This window comes from Myxine glutinosa, chromosome 10 (assembly GCF_964187855.1).
Source record: "Myxine glutinosa chromosome 10, kmMyxGlut1.1, whole genome shotgun sequence".
Lineage (NCBI taxonomy): Eukaryota > Metazoa > Chordata > Myxini > Myxiniformes > Myxinidae > Myxine > Myxine glutinosa.
The window spans coordinates 31,541,724-31,555,601 of NC_136270.1; the positions used below are offsets into that span (position 1 = coordinate 31,541,724).

At 42.9% G+C, this 13,878-nt stretch overlaps 1 protein-coding gene across 1 annotated transcript in view; it reads left to right on the forward strand.

The window, feature by feature from the left end:
- Positions 1-495: 495 nt before the first annotated feature.
- Positions 496-13,878, forward strand: part of ENC1 (ectodermal-neural cortex 1) — a 54,675-nt gene continuing 41,292 nt past the window's right edge. Inside the window, exon 1 of the mRNA XM_078785524.1 lies at positions 496-604. The gene's annotated coding sequence lies outside the window, so the exon portion shown is untranslated. The remainder of the gene's footprint in view (positions 605-13,878) is intronic.

Here is a 13,878-nt window from a genome sequence, read left to right on the forward strand (position 1 = left end):
CATTAATTATTTAATTTCCAAAAAGTTACAGCTTCGGATGACATTGACCGACACGAGTTGGTGGTTTAGGTTTACTATTACTATAAGCCAATTGATTAAGAAATTAATTATTTTACTATTATTAATTATTTACTTTAATTACTCAATTATTCAATCAACTATTGTACTTTGGGCACCTCTCCCTCCCAATGCCGTCTCTATGTGCTGCACGGCAGCATCCCCGGGCGCCGGAGGACATGTTGTTTATTTATTTGACATGGGAGTGGTTTACTTTGAAAGTATCTGTACTTGTTTTACTTTTGGACCAATTTGCACTCACTGAGACACACTCCCTTATGTCCTTTCATTCCCTTACTATACCACCCCACGCCCATTCCTCCTGCCTCCGTAATCCCACCCCTTACCACGCCCATTATCCCTCACCACGCCCATTATCCCTCCTGCCTCCATAATCCCTCCCCTTTCCCATTACCTCTTCCCACTGCAGCACTGCCACTGCTCCTCATTCCAACCTCCACCAGTCCGAACACGAACATGGCCGCCGCACGGGCGCACCGTTCTCCATCCTCAGTACCTACACCGGGCGGTACCTTTCGCATTCACGGTGAGTCTACACGGGGCGAGGAGCACCACGTTAATCCAAGAGTACGAATCTTCTCCTTCAAAGTTCTACTTTGTTAAAGTGTGTTGGATGACTCAAAGTTTACTAAACAGTCCAATTGTGACGGCATCTCGACACGGGATCCCCTCACCACCCCGACTCACCTCCCTCCCTCCCTCCCTCCCTTCCTCACCTCCCTTCCTCACCTCCCTTCCTCACCTCCCTTCCTCACCTCCCTCCCTCACCTCCCTCCCTCCCTCACCTACCTCCCTCCCTCACCTACCTCCCTCACTCACCTCCCTCCCTCACTCACCTCCCTCCCTCACTCACCTCCCCATACTCACCTCCCCTTACTCACTTCCCCTACTCACCTCACCTTACTCACCTCCCTTACCTCCCTTACTCACCTCGCCTACTCACCTCCCCTACACACTTCCCCTACTCACTTCCCCTACTCACTTCCCCTACTCACTTCCCCTACTCACCTCCCCTACTCACCTCACCTACTCACCTCCCCTACTCACCTCCCTTACTCACTTCCCCTACTCGCATCCCTTACTCACCTGCCTCACTCACCTCCCCATCTCACTTCCCCTACTCACTTCCCCTACTCACTTCCCCTACTCACTTCCCCTACTCACTTCCCCTACTCACTTCCCCTACTCACCTCCCCTACTCACTTCCCCTCCTCACTTCCCCTACTCACTTCCCCTACTCACTTCCCCTTCTCACTTCCCCTTCTCACTTCCCCTTCTCACTTCCCCGACTCACCTCCCCGACTCACTTCCCCGACTCACCTCCCCTACTCACCTCACTTATTCACCTCCCCTACTCACCTCACATATTCACCTCCCCTACTCACCTCACATATTCACCTCACATGCTCACTTCCCCTACTCACCTTCCCATCTCACTTCCCCTACTCACCTCCCCTACTCACCTCCCCTACTCACCTCCCCTACTCACCTCACATATTCACCTCACATACTCACCTCCCCCACTCACCTCCCCTACTCACCTCACATATTCACCTCACATACTCACTTCCCCTACTCACTTCCCCTACTCACTTCCCCTACTCACTTCCCCTACTCACTTCCCCTACTCACTTCCCCGACTCACTTCCCCTACTCACCTCCCCTACTCACCTCACATATTCACCTCACATATTCACCTCACATATTCACCTCACATACTCACCTCCCCTACTCACCTCCCCTACTCACTTCCCCAACTGACTTCCCCAACTGACTTCCCCTACTCACCTCCCCTGCTCACTTCCCCTACTCACCTGCCCTACTCACCTCCCCGACTCACCTCCCCTACTCAACTCCCCGACTCGCCTCCCCCACTCGCCTCACATAGGCCTACACCTCACATACTCGCCTCACATACTCACCTCACATCCCCTACTCACCTCCCTCACTCACCTCCCCTACTCACCTCCCCTACTCACCTCCCTCACTCACATCCCTCACTCTCCTCACATACTCACCCCGTCTACTCACCTCATACTCACCTCACATACTCACCTCACCTCCCCTACTCACCTCCCCTACTCACCTCCCTCACTCACCTCATACTCACCTCACATACTTACCTCACCTCCCCTACTACCAGTACAAAAACTACGAAACGCTTCTCCGCCATGGTGTTCCTGTCCGCCATGGTTTTCTTGTCCGCTAAACGATGGGGTTCTTGTCTGCGATGGTTTTCTTGTCCGCTAAACGATGGGGTTCTTGTCCGCGATGGTTTTCTTGTCCGCTAAACGATGATGTTCTTGTCCGCTAAACGATGGTGTTCTTGACTTCTTGTCCGCTAAACGATGGTGTTCTTGTCCGCTAAACGATGGTGTTCTTGTCCGCTAAACGATGGTGTTCTTGTCTGCGATGGTTTTCTTGTCCGCTAAACGATGGTGTTCCTGTCCGCCATGGTTTTCTTGTCCGCTAAACGATGGTGTTCTTGTCCGCTAAACGATGGGGTTCTTGTCCGCGATGGTTTTTTTTGTCCGCTAAACGATGGTGTTCTTGTCCGCCATGGTTTTCTTGTCCGCTAAACGATGGTGTTCTTGTCTGCGATGGTTTAGTTGTCCACTAAACGATGGTGTTCTTGTACAGTTGACAGGGTGTTGATGACCTACCTGTCCGCGGTCATGATGTGTCCGCATTGATCTTCTGTTCTCTTTTGAAGACTTTGTATCAATCACCCTTGATGAGACAGAGTCCAATGGTCGTGCACACCTCGTTAATTTTATGTTCAATCTTTACTCTTGTTTTGCTCCTCGACGGTGTCGATCCCATGATTAATATATCCGGACTTTGTTCATTGATTGGACACGATGGTTTGTCCTTCACTCTTCCATCATTCATATATTGGTTTGTCACGAGTTTCTTCACTCTTCCATCATTCATATATTGGTTTGTCACGAGTTTCTTCACTCTTCCATCATTCATATAGTGGTTTGTTACTAGTTTCTTCACTTTTCCATCATTCATATATTGGTTTGTCACGAGTTGCTTCACTCTTCCATCATTCATATAGTGGTTTGTCACGAGTTTCTTCACTCTTCCATCATTCATATAGTGGTTTGTCACGAGTTTCTTCACTCTTCCATCATTTATATATTGGTTTGTGAAGAGCTGCTCCACTCTTCCATTATTCATATAGTGGTTTGTCACGAGTTGCTTCACTCTTCCATCATTCATATAGTGGTTTGTCAAGAGTTGCTTCACTCTTCCATCATTCATATAGTGGTTTGTCACGAGGTGCTTCACTCTTCCATCATTCATAGATTGGTTTGTCACGAGTTTCTTCACTCTTCCATCATTCATATATTGGTTTGTCACGAGTTGCTTCACTCTTCCATCATTCATAGATTGGTTTGTAACGAGTTGCTTCACTCTTCCATCATTCATATAGTGGTTTGTCCGAGTTGCTTCACTCTTCCATCATTCATATAGTGGTTTGTCACGAGTTGCTTCACTCTTCCATCATTCATAGATTGCTTTGTCACGAGTTGCTTCACTCTTCCATCATTCATAGATTGCTTTGTCACGAGTTGCTTCACTCTTCCATCATTCATATAGTGGTTTGTCAAGAGTTGCGTCACTCTTCCATCATTCATATAGTGGTTTGTCATGAGGTGCTTCACTCTTCCGTCATTCATATCATGGTTTGTCACGAGGTGCTTCACTCTTCCATCATTCATAGATTGGTTTGTCACGAGGTGCTTCACCCTTCCATCATTCATATAGTGGTTTGTCACGAGGCGCTTCACTCTTCCATCATTCATAGATTGGTTTGTCACGAGGTGCTTCACCCTTCCATCATTCATATAGTGGTTTGTCATGAGGCGCTTCACTCTTCCATCATTCATATCGTGGTTTGTCAAGAGTTACTCCACTCTTCCATCATTCATATCGTGGTTTGTCACGAGGTGCTTCACCCTTCCATCATTCATATAGTGGTTTGTCACGAGGTGCTTCACTCTTCCATCATTCATAGATTGGTTTGTCACGAGGTGCTTCACTCTTCCATCATTCATAGATTGGTTTGTCACGAGGTGCTTCACTCTTCCATCATTCATATAGTGGTTTGTCACGAGTTTCTTCACTCTTCCATCATTCATAGACTGGTTTGTCACGAGGTGCTTCACTCTTCCATCATTCATATAGTGGTTTGTCATGAGGCGCTTCACTCTTCCATCATTCATATCGTGGTTTGTCAAGAGTTGCTTCACTCTTCCATCATTTATATTGTGGTTTGTCACGAGCTGCTTCACTCTTCCATCATTTATAGATTGGTTTGTCACGAGGTGCTACACTCTTCCATCATTCATATCGTGGTTTGTCACAAGGTGCTTCACTCTTCCATCATTCATAGATTGGTTTGTCACGAGTTTCTTCACTCTTCCATCATTCATATAGTGGTTTGTCACAAGGTGCTTCACTCTTCCATCATTCATAGATTGGTTTGTCACGAGTTTCTTCACTCTTCCATCATTCATAGATTGGTTTGTCACGAGGTGCTTCACTCTTCCATCGTTCATATAGTGGCTTGTCACGAGGTGCTTCACTCTTCCATCATTTATATCGTGGTTTGTCATGATGTGCTTCACTCTTCCATCATTCATATCGTGGTTTGTCACGAGGTGCTTCACTCTTCCCTTATTCACATGATTGTTTGTCACGAGGTGCTTCACCCTTCCATTATTCACATGATTGTTTGTCATGATGTGCTTCACTCTTCTATCATTTACATGATTGTTTGTCACGAGGTGCTTCACTCTTCTATCATTTACATGATTGTTTGTCACGAGGTGCTTCACTCTATCATTTACATGATTGTTTGTCACGATGTGCTTCACTCTTCTATCATTTACATGATTGTTTGTCATGAGGTGCTTCACTCTATTATTTACATGATTGTTTGTCATGATGTGCTTCACTCTTCTATCATTTACATGATTGTTTGTCACGATGTGCTTCACTCTTCGATCATTTACATGATTGTTTGTCACGATATGCTTCACTCTTCTATCATTTACATGATTGTTTGTCATGAGGTGCTTCACTCTTCTATCATTTACATGATTGTTTGTCACGAGGTGCTTCACTCTATCATTTACATGATTGTTTGTCACGATGTGCTTCACTCTTCTATCATTTACATGATTGTTTGTCACGATGTGCTTCACTCTTCTATCATTTACATGATTGTTTGTCACGAGGTGCTTCACTCTTCCATTATTCACATGATTGTTTGTCACGAGGTGCTTCACTCTTCTATCATTTACATGATTGTTTGTCATGATATGCTTCACTCTTCTATCATTTACATGATTGTTTGTCACGAGGTGCTTCACTCTTCTATCATTTACATGATTGTTTGTCACGATGTTCTTCACTCTTCTATCATTTACATGATTGTTTGTCACAAGGTGCTTCACTCTTCTATCATTTACATGATTGTTTGTCACAAGGTGCTTCACTCTTCTATCATTTACATGATTGTTTGTCACAAGGTGCTGCACTTTTCTATCATTTACATGATTGTTTGTCACGATGTGCTTCACTCTTCTATCATTTACATGATTGTTTGTCACGAGGTGCTTCACTCTTCTGTCATTTACATGATTGTTTGTCACAAGGTGCTTCACTCTTCTATCATTTACGTGATTGTTTGTCACAAGGTGCTTCACTCTTCTATCATTTACATGATTGTTTGTCATGAGGTGCTTCACTCTTCTATCATTTACATGATTGTTTGTCACGATGTGCTTCACTCTTCTATCATTTACATGATTGTTTGTCACGATGTGCTTCACTCTTCCATTATCCACCTGATTGTTTGTCACGATGTGCTTCACTCTTCCATTTTTTACATGATTGTTTGTTACGAGGTGCTTCACTCTTCCATTTTTCACATGATGGTTTGTTACGAGGTGCTTCACTCTTCCATTATCCACATGATTGTTTGTCACAATGTGCTTCACTCTTCCATTTTTTACATGATTGTTTGTTACGAGGTGCTTCACTCTTCTATCATTTACATGATTGTTTGTCACGATGTGCTTCACTCTTCCATTATCCACATGATTGTTTGTCACGATGTGCTTCACTCTTCCATTTTTTACATGATTGTTTGTCACGAGGTGCTTCACTCTTCCATTTTTCACATGATTGTTTTGTTACGAGGTGCTTCACTCTATCATTTACATGATTGTTTGTCACGATGTGCTTCACTCTTCCATTGTCCACATGATTGTTTGTCACGATGTGCTTCACTCTTCCATTTTTTACATGATTGTTTGTTACGAGGTGCTTCACTCTTCCATTTTTCACATGATGGTTTGTTACGAGGTGCTTCACTCTTCCATTTTTTTACATGATGGTTTGTCACGAGGTGCTTCACTCTTCTAACATTTACATGATTGTCATGATGTGCTTCACTCTTCCATTTTTCACATGATTGTTTGTCACGAGGTGCTTCACTCTTCCATTTTGCACATGATGGTTTGTTACGAGGTGTTTCACTCTTCCATTTTTCACATGATTGTTTGTCACGAGATGCTTCACTCTTCTATCATTTACATGATTGTTTGTCACGAGGTGCTTCACTCTTCCATTTTGCACATGATGGTTTGTTACGAGGTGCTTCACTCTTCCATTTTTTACATGATGGTTTGTTACGAGGTGTTTCACTCTTCTATAAGTCAAAACGTCGAACATTTGATTTGATTTGATTAGGTCGAGGATTGTTCTATCACTTGTTCCAACTCCTCGATTGTCAATTTTAAAATGTGTAAATTATCGGTTTTAAATTATTATTGATTATCTAACACAACAAGCCTGAACGAGGGGTTACCTGGACAGAACATAGGGTTACCTGAACAGAACATAGGGTTACCTGAACGTTCTAGGCAACGAAGAGTGTCCATCTATGCATAGTTTCTCTCTATTATTGTGCAGTGTCTATCATTCAATACAAAATGTCTATCTATGCACGGTGTCTATTAATGTGCAGTGTCTATTAGTCAATACAAGATGTCTATCTATGCACTTGCACAGTATCTATCTACCAATACAAGATGTCTATCTATGCACTTGCACAGTATTTACCAGTCAATACAGGATGTCTATCTCTGCACAGTATCTATCTACCAATACAAGATGTCTATCTATGCACTTGCACAGTATTTACCTGTCAATAGAAGATGTCCATCTATGCACTTGTACAGTATTTACCAGTCAAAACAAGATGTCCATCTATGCACAGTATCTATCTACCAATACAAGATGTCTATCTATGCACTTGCACAGTATTTACGAGTCAATGATCAGATCAGATCGGATTCTGTTATGAGAATATGGTGAAAATAATAAAATGAACAATTTTTTTTTCTGTCGTTTTCGTCAAGTTTAGTTTGAGGACAAAGTGGACACGGACGGGCTGTGCATTTTAAGATACTTTCTAGTGTAGATTTTCGTTGGTATGCAGCACAAGGTTGCGGGTGGCATCAACGGCTGAGGGCACGGTTGTGCTGCTGATGCAGTGCCCTCTGCTGGTGAGGGCAGGAATTTGGATTTTGTTAATGGTGCCGGCGATAGCTCGCCTACTCTTCACAATTAACACCATGGGACCTTGAACGTTCACCACCGAATGCCTGCAGACAGGATGCCCATTTAACATCCATCGGAGGGACGGCACACGCATCGATGAATCGCCCTGCCAGCGGAACACCAGGATGACAGTTTAGAGGTAGGTCGGGATTCAAACCCAGGCTAGACGGTTTTGAGGTGAGCGTGCATACCTCTAGGAGTCTAGGTCATGCTATCATCCCCGTTTATTTAGATACTAGTAAAACGCCCGTCAAATATAACGAGTTGGAACAGTTTATTCGATGGTGCAGCCACGTGAGCATGCCAAAGTCTGAAGCCTCGGCCTAGTGTCAGGTGTGCTTATATCGTCTTTATTTATTAGACATCTTGCGGACGTAAATGATCACTCCTTTTACTCTGCGTATGTTGCACATCACGTGCAGCGAATTTCACCTCGCTGTGGTTTGTATTTATTATTATTAAAAAAAAAACGTTTCTGTACACCGCCCTTGAGGCCCGGTTTGCAAGCCACCGTCTACAATTCCAATAGAAGAGACATAATCACTCTTTTATGGAAAATGTTTTTCGAGTTTGGTTTATCCTCAAAAATAGACTGAAGTGAACACACATTCCTGTTAAAAGATTGACCTTTACAACCTACCTTATGAAAGGGGGACAGACATCTGTCCAAAGACAAAAACTGATATTGTGCTTTATATGGTGGATTTGAACCAAATAATGAAAATCAAGCTAAAAGATAAAAACAAGCTTGGTCATACTGCGTGGTGATGTCATTGTTACAAATGCAAAGGTGAAGGTATTGTAAAGCACGATAGGTACAAGTCTCTGTCTCCCACACGGACATCTGGCCCTTAAAATACGGTATATATTATTTTAATAAATCAGGAAATACTGTATATAATATCTAGACAAGATTACAAGTGCTTTATTACTCCCACCAGGGAGTAATGCATTCACTCGTGTCCGTGTGTGTGTGTGTTCGTGTGTTTGTGAACAAGATATCTGGAAAAGTTCTGAACGGATTTGGATGAAAGTTGGTGGGATGATTGCCCTTGGGATAAGGAAGAATTGATTCGTTTTTGGTGAAGCTCAGGGTATTATTCCCGATCCAGGAATTTTTTGAAGGATTGTTTACCATTGGAAGATAGGGCTCATTTTTTTAAACATTATCTTCTATATATTCTATATTTAACATTGTGATATGAAAATAGTTTTCATATTTGTTGTAAATGTAGTTTAAACTCGTGGTTATGCGTTAGAGCGGTGTATTTTTTTAGCAGCGTCGTCTTCAATGTTCATTTTTTTTTTCTAATAAAGACACATTCTGTCATTTTAAAACCACCAAAGTGTGTATTAGGTTTCCCTGTTTCATAAAATGTATCGTTTGATACGTATAATGCTTTAAAACTGTTTTTTTAATTGTTTTTTTTTAACCTCAGAAGAGATATCAACATTTAGCTCAGCGAATGTCATTCGAGGTGTCAGTATTTGATGAACTTATAAAGACTTAGTTCCAGATTTGTCAATGGCTGAGGTATATTAAACGAATAAAACAGATTTGGCAAAGTTCCAACTTTTTTTTAAAAGATCGCATATTCACCCAGGGTTGTGCGAGGCTGAAGAAGAAGAAACCTCGCATGGGCTTCCCAGACCAAATAAATAATTCTGGTTCTGGCTCTACGATTTTCAGGTTTATTACTCCCACCAGGGAGTGTAACGCATTCGATCGTGTCCGTCCGTGTGTGTGTGTGTGTTCGTATGTTTGTGAACAAGATATCTGGAAAAGTTCTGAACGGATTTGGATGAAAGTTGGTGGGATGATTGCCCTTAGGATAAGGAAGAATTGATTCGTTTTTGGTGAAGCTCAGGATATTATTCCGGATCCAGGAATTTTTTTTGAAATTTTTTTTGGGAAAGATTTTTCCTGTTTTACTGCATTAAAGCTTTTATTCTTATTCTTAAATGATGTTTTCCTCCTCTAATTCCGAGATATATCAAAATAAATTCTCTGACAGTTAGGGCTTACTTTCTTTTTCATTTATTGTTTTGGGGAGAGGGGATGTTAAACAAATCGTACTATTCCAACTAAACCCATGGCGGGAGTATGCGCTCTACTGAGTGGCGTTCTAGTTTTCATTTGAATTAACTTTATTGAAGATAAATCCGCTTGTATTTGAATATGTGACCTGAATGCTCCTTCCCCATTGCTCATGGATGGTGCTCTCTGTGGCCCTTGTAGTTGGAAGGCCTTCTGACGCAGTTAAGGTCTTCAATGGCGGACATGGCCAAATTACTGGACCTTCTCTTTGAGGAAGATAATGCAGATCCTTGACATATCTTCGCTACAATATGCTTCAAAAGCATGATGATTCCGCTTTGTATTCGGATCGGATCAGATCGGATTCTGTTCGGAATAAAACCGAGACAAGACTGCGCATGGATGGGTAAGCTAGATCAAAATATTCTAGGTAGTAGGTACACGCCGATGTAGGATAAAAGGGACTCCCAGCTGTGGTGAGACCATGACGAATGATCTGTGATTGGGAAGGTCTGGCATGTCTGCCTTTCCTTATGGAGCAGATGGCACGAGGAAAGAAGAAGGCCTGGGGAATGAAATCCCAAAGCTTGGTCATAAATTTCTTATTACTGCTGCATACCCCATATTTATTGGTGCAACACATTTAACTTATACATACGTCGCTCCTGATGGAGTTCTAGACTTTGACCGAGGTTGTGGAGACGATGTGTAGGTTGCACCAAAAACATGACAAACATGGCGCTGGAGCCATAAAGGGTAAAAGTGGTCACGAAAAGCCATGGGATACGGACTGAGGTATGAATGGGCGGACATCTTAATAGCCTGGAGCAACAAGCTGGGTTAGGTCGGGTCAGGAAATGCATTTTGTGTGTAATTATCTTCACTACCGGTGATGGACGACAACGGTTATGTTTTCACCCATGTGTGTTTGTCTGTGAGAACGGTATCTCAAAAAGTTCTGGACGGATTGGGATGAAATTTGGTGGACAGGTTGGGTGTGTGACAAGAACAAGACGTCCAAATCCAGATCTGGCCTGTCAGTGGGGTACAAAAACGTAAACCGTACAGCATGCAAAGGTGGCACAGCCGCATCCATCCATCCCTCCCTCTCACCACCCCAATGATGCAACCAGTCGGTTCAATTTGCAACTGGATTCTGGTCTGCGGCCGTTTTTATGATCCCAAGATTTGTTTCGGTTTTAGCTTCCAGGTGGACCTTGTAGTGAGAGCACAATTCATTCAATCTCTCCGCACGCTTTATACGTCCAAAGTACTCATAGCTCAAGGTCCTCAGATTGCAAAATATACCTCGAGTGTTTAAATGAGATTGCTCAGGAATAGCTGCTTTAGAATCCCCTCCAAAGAACAGCTTACTCCATGATGCAGCACCTCTTGGCACTGCACCAAGGTGGCAGTTTTAAGTTTGGTTTCACTACACTTTTAATCAAACCCAGGGCCAGAAAACTCATAGGTGAGCCCGTTATATCACATTGAGATCAATAATACAATCACAACACTTATTCCCCATGTGGAGTACTTGGCAATGAGCCAAGTTTCAAAAATTTTTCCCCCATGGAGCAGTTTCTGAGATGGGAGTACAAACTTTTACTGTTTTCCAAGATGGCGCCCTTTCCACGTGACATATGACGTCATAATTATCACAAAGTTTTAAATGAATAGCCACATACTATGGTTAAAATTTTGTCAATCGGACCAACAGGTGCCCAGAAAATGAATTTTTAAAATGTGGATAGGACGGTACGGTACATATGTACAGTCACGTGAAAAAGTAAGTACACCCCATGTGAAGGTTTGACTTTTTCAACATATTTCAACATACATCTATTTGATCTTCATTTCAACAATATTGATAGATAAAGGTGATATAATATAACAAATATCATGAAACATTTACATTTTGTAGTTCATTGTGTAATTTAAATAAACATAAATGCAAATTTCGCATGTGGAAAAAGTAAGGACACCCTTGGCTCTAATCAGTGATATTCCCCCCTTTGGCAGAAACAACCTCAAGTAGGCGTTTCTTATAACTGTCTACCAGTCTCTGACATCGACTGGGAGAAATTTTTGCCCACTCCTCCATGCACAATTCTTTCAGCTGTGCGATGTTTGAGGGGTTTCTTGCATGCACAGCTCGTTTCAAATCCCCCCACAACATCTCGATGAGATTTAGATCCGGGCTTTGACTTGGCCATTCCAGAACCCTCCATTTCTTTCTTTTCAGCCATTCATTGGTAGATTTACTGGTATGTTTAGGGTCATTGTCATGTTGCAAGGTCCACCTTCGGTTGAGCTTCAACTTTCCAACAGATGGCCTCACATTATCCTCAAGCTCCCTCTGGTACAATGAAGAATTCATAGTGGATTATATGATGGTGTGCTTCCCAGGCCCTGATGCAGCAAAGCTGCCCCAAACCATAATATTTCCACCACCATGCTTTACAGTTGGTATCAGGTTCTTGTGGTCAAATGCAGCCTTTGGTTTTCGCCAAACATGTCTTCTGGTACTGTGGCCAAATAGCTCTACCTTTGACTCATCTGTCCAGAGCACATTGTTCCAGAAGTGCTGGTCTTTGCCTAGGTGTTCATTGGCAAACTTTAGTCTTGCCCTGATGTTCTTTCTGGACAGCAAAGGTTTCCTCCTGGTACACCTCCCATGTAGATCAAATTTGTGCAGCCTCTTTCTAATGGTAGACTCGTGCACTTTGACATCAACAGTGGCAAGAGCTACCTGTAAGTCCCGTGATGACATTCTGGGGTTCTTAGAGACTTCTTTCAGCATCTTGCGGTCTGCTCTCGGGCTGAACTTGCTGGGGCGGCCTGGCCTGAACAAGTTGGCAGTTGTTTGGAATCTTCTCCACTTGTAGATGATCTTCCCGACAGTCGAATGATTGATTTCAAATTGTATGGAGATCTTTTTAAATCCCTTCCCAGACTCGTAGGCATCTATAACCTTCTTCCTGAAGGCCTCAGAGAGCTCTTTTGATCTAGGCATGGTGACGCCGCACACTTCAACAACAAAGAGCAAACCAAACTAAATGTCTGAGGTTTAAATAAGACAGGTTCCTCCAAGATCCTCTCTAACGATGTTCTAATCATTTGCACCTGAGCTGGTGCACCTGATTCTAATTATAGGTATTTGAAGTCGTGATAAATGTAAGGGTGTACTTACTTTTTCCACATGTGAAATTTGCATTTATGTTTATTTAAATTATACAATGGACTACAAAATGTAAATGTTTCATGATATTTGTTATATTATATCACCTTTATCTATCAATATTGTTGAAATTATATCACCTTTATATTAACTATATATTATATCACCTGTTATATTATATCACCTTTCCTCTTCTCCAATGGCTTGATCTCTGATCATCAATTTGGTTTCAGACCAGGTCACTCTACTCTGGACATGCTGCTTCTGCTGTCTCAACAATGGATGGAGGTCCTCAATGCCAAACAGGAAATTAGAGCTGTCTCCCTCGACATATCACGTGCCTTCGACACGGTCTGGCACCCCGCTCTGCTCACCAAACTCTCCTCCTTTGGTATCCATGGAAATCTCCACGCATGGCTGGCGGACTTCCTCTCTAGTCGTCGTCGACGTGTGGCCCTGAATGGGTTTCTCTCATCTCCTCTTCCTGTTCAGGCTGGAGTTCCGCAAGGCAGTGTTCTGGGCCCCGTGCTTTTTCTGGTCTTCATCAATGATCTCTCTGACTCTCTTGAAAATCCTCTCTATCTCTTTGCTGATGACTCTACTCTCTGCCGCTCCATTCCTCTTCCCTCAGATCGGCAGTCTGCAGCCTCCTCTCTCTCTGAAGACTTGGACAAAATCACAGACTGGTCAAACAAGTGGAACATGTCTTTCAATCCTGACAAATCTCACACTCTTACTATGTCTCTCCGAAAAGATCGACTGGACAACTCTCCCATCTACTTTCTCAACAATCCTCTCCAAGAAGTTCTGTCGCTCAAGCTTTTGGGTCTCACTATCTGCCATGATCTTTCTTGGGAAAACCAAATTTCCAAGCTGGCCTCCAAAGCCAGTCGCCGACTGGGCATCCTCCGTCGTGCGAAGTCCTTCCTCGGCACAC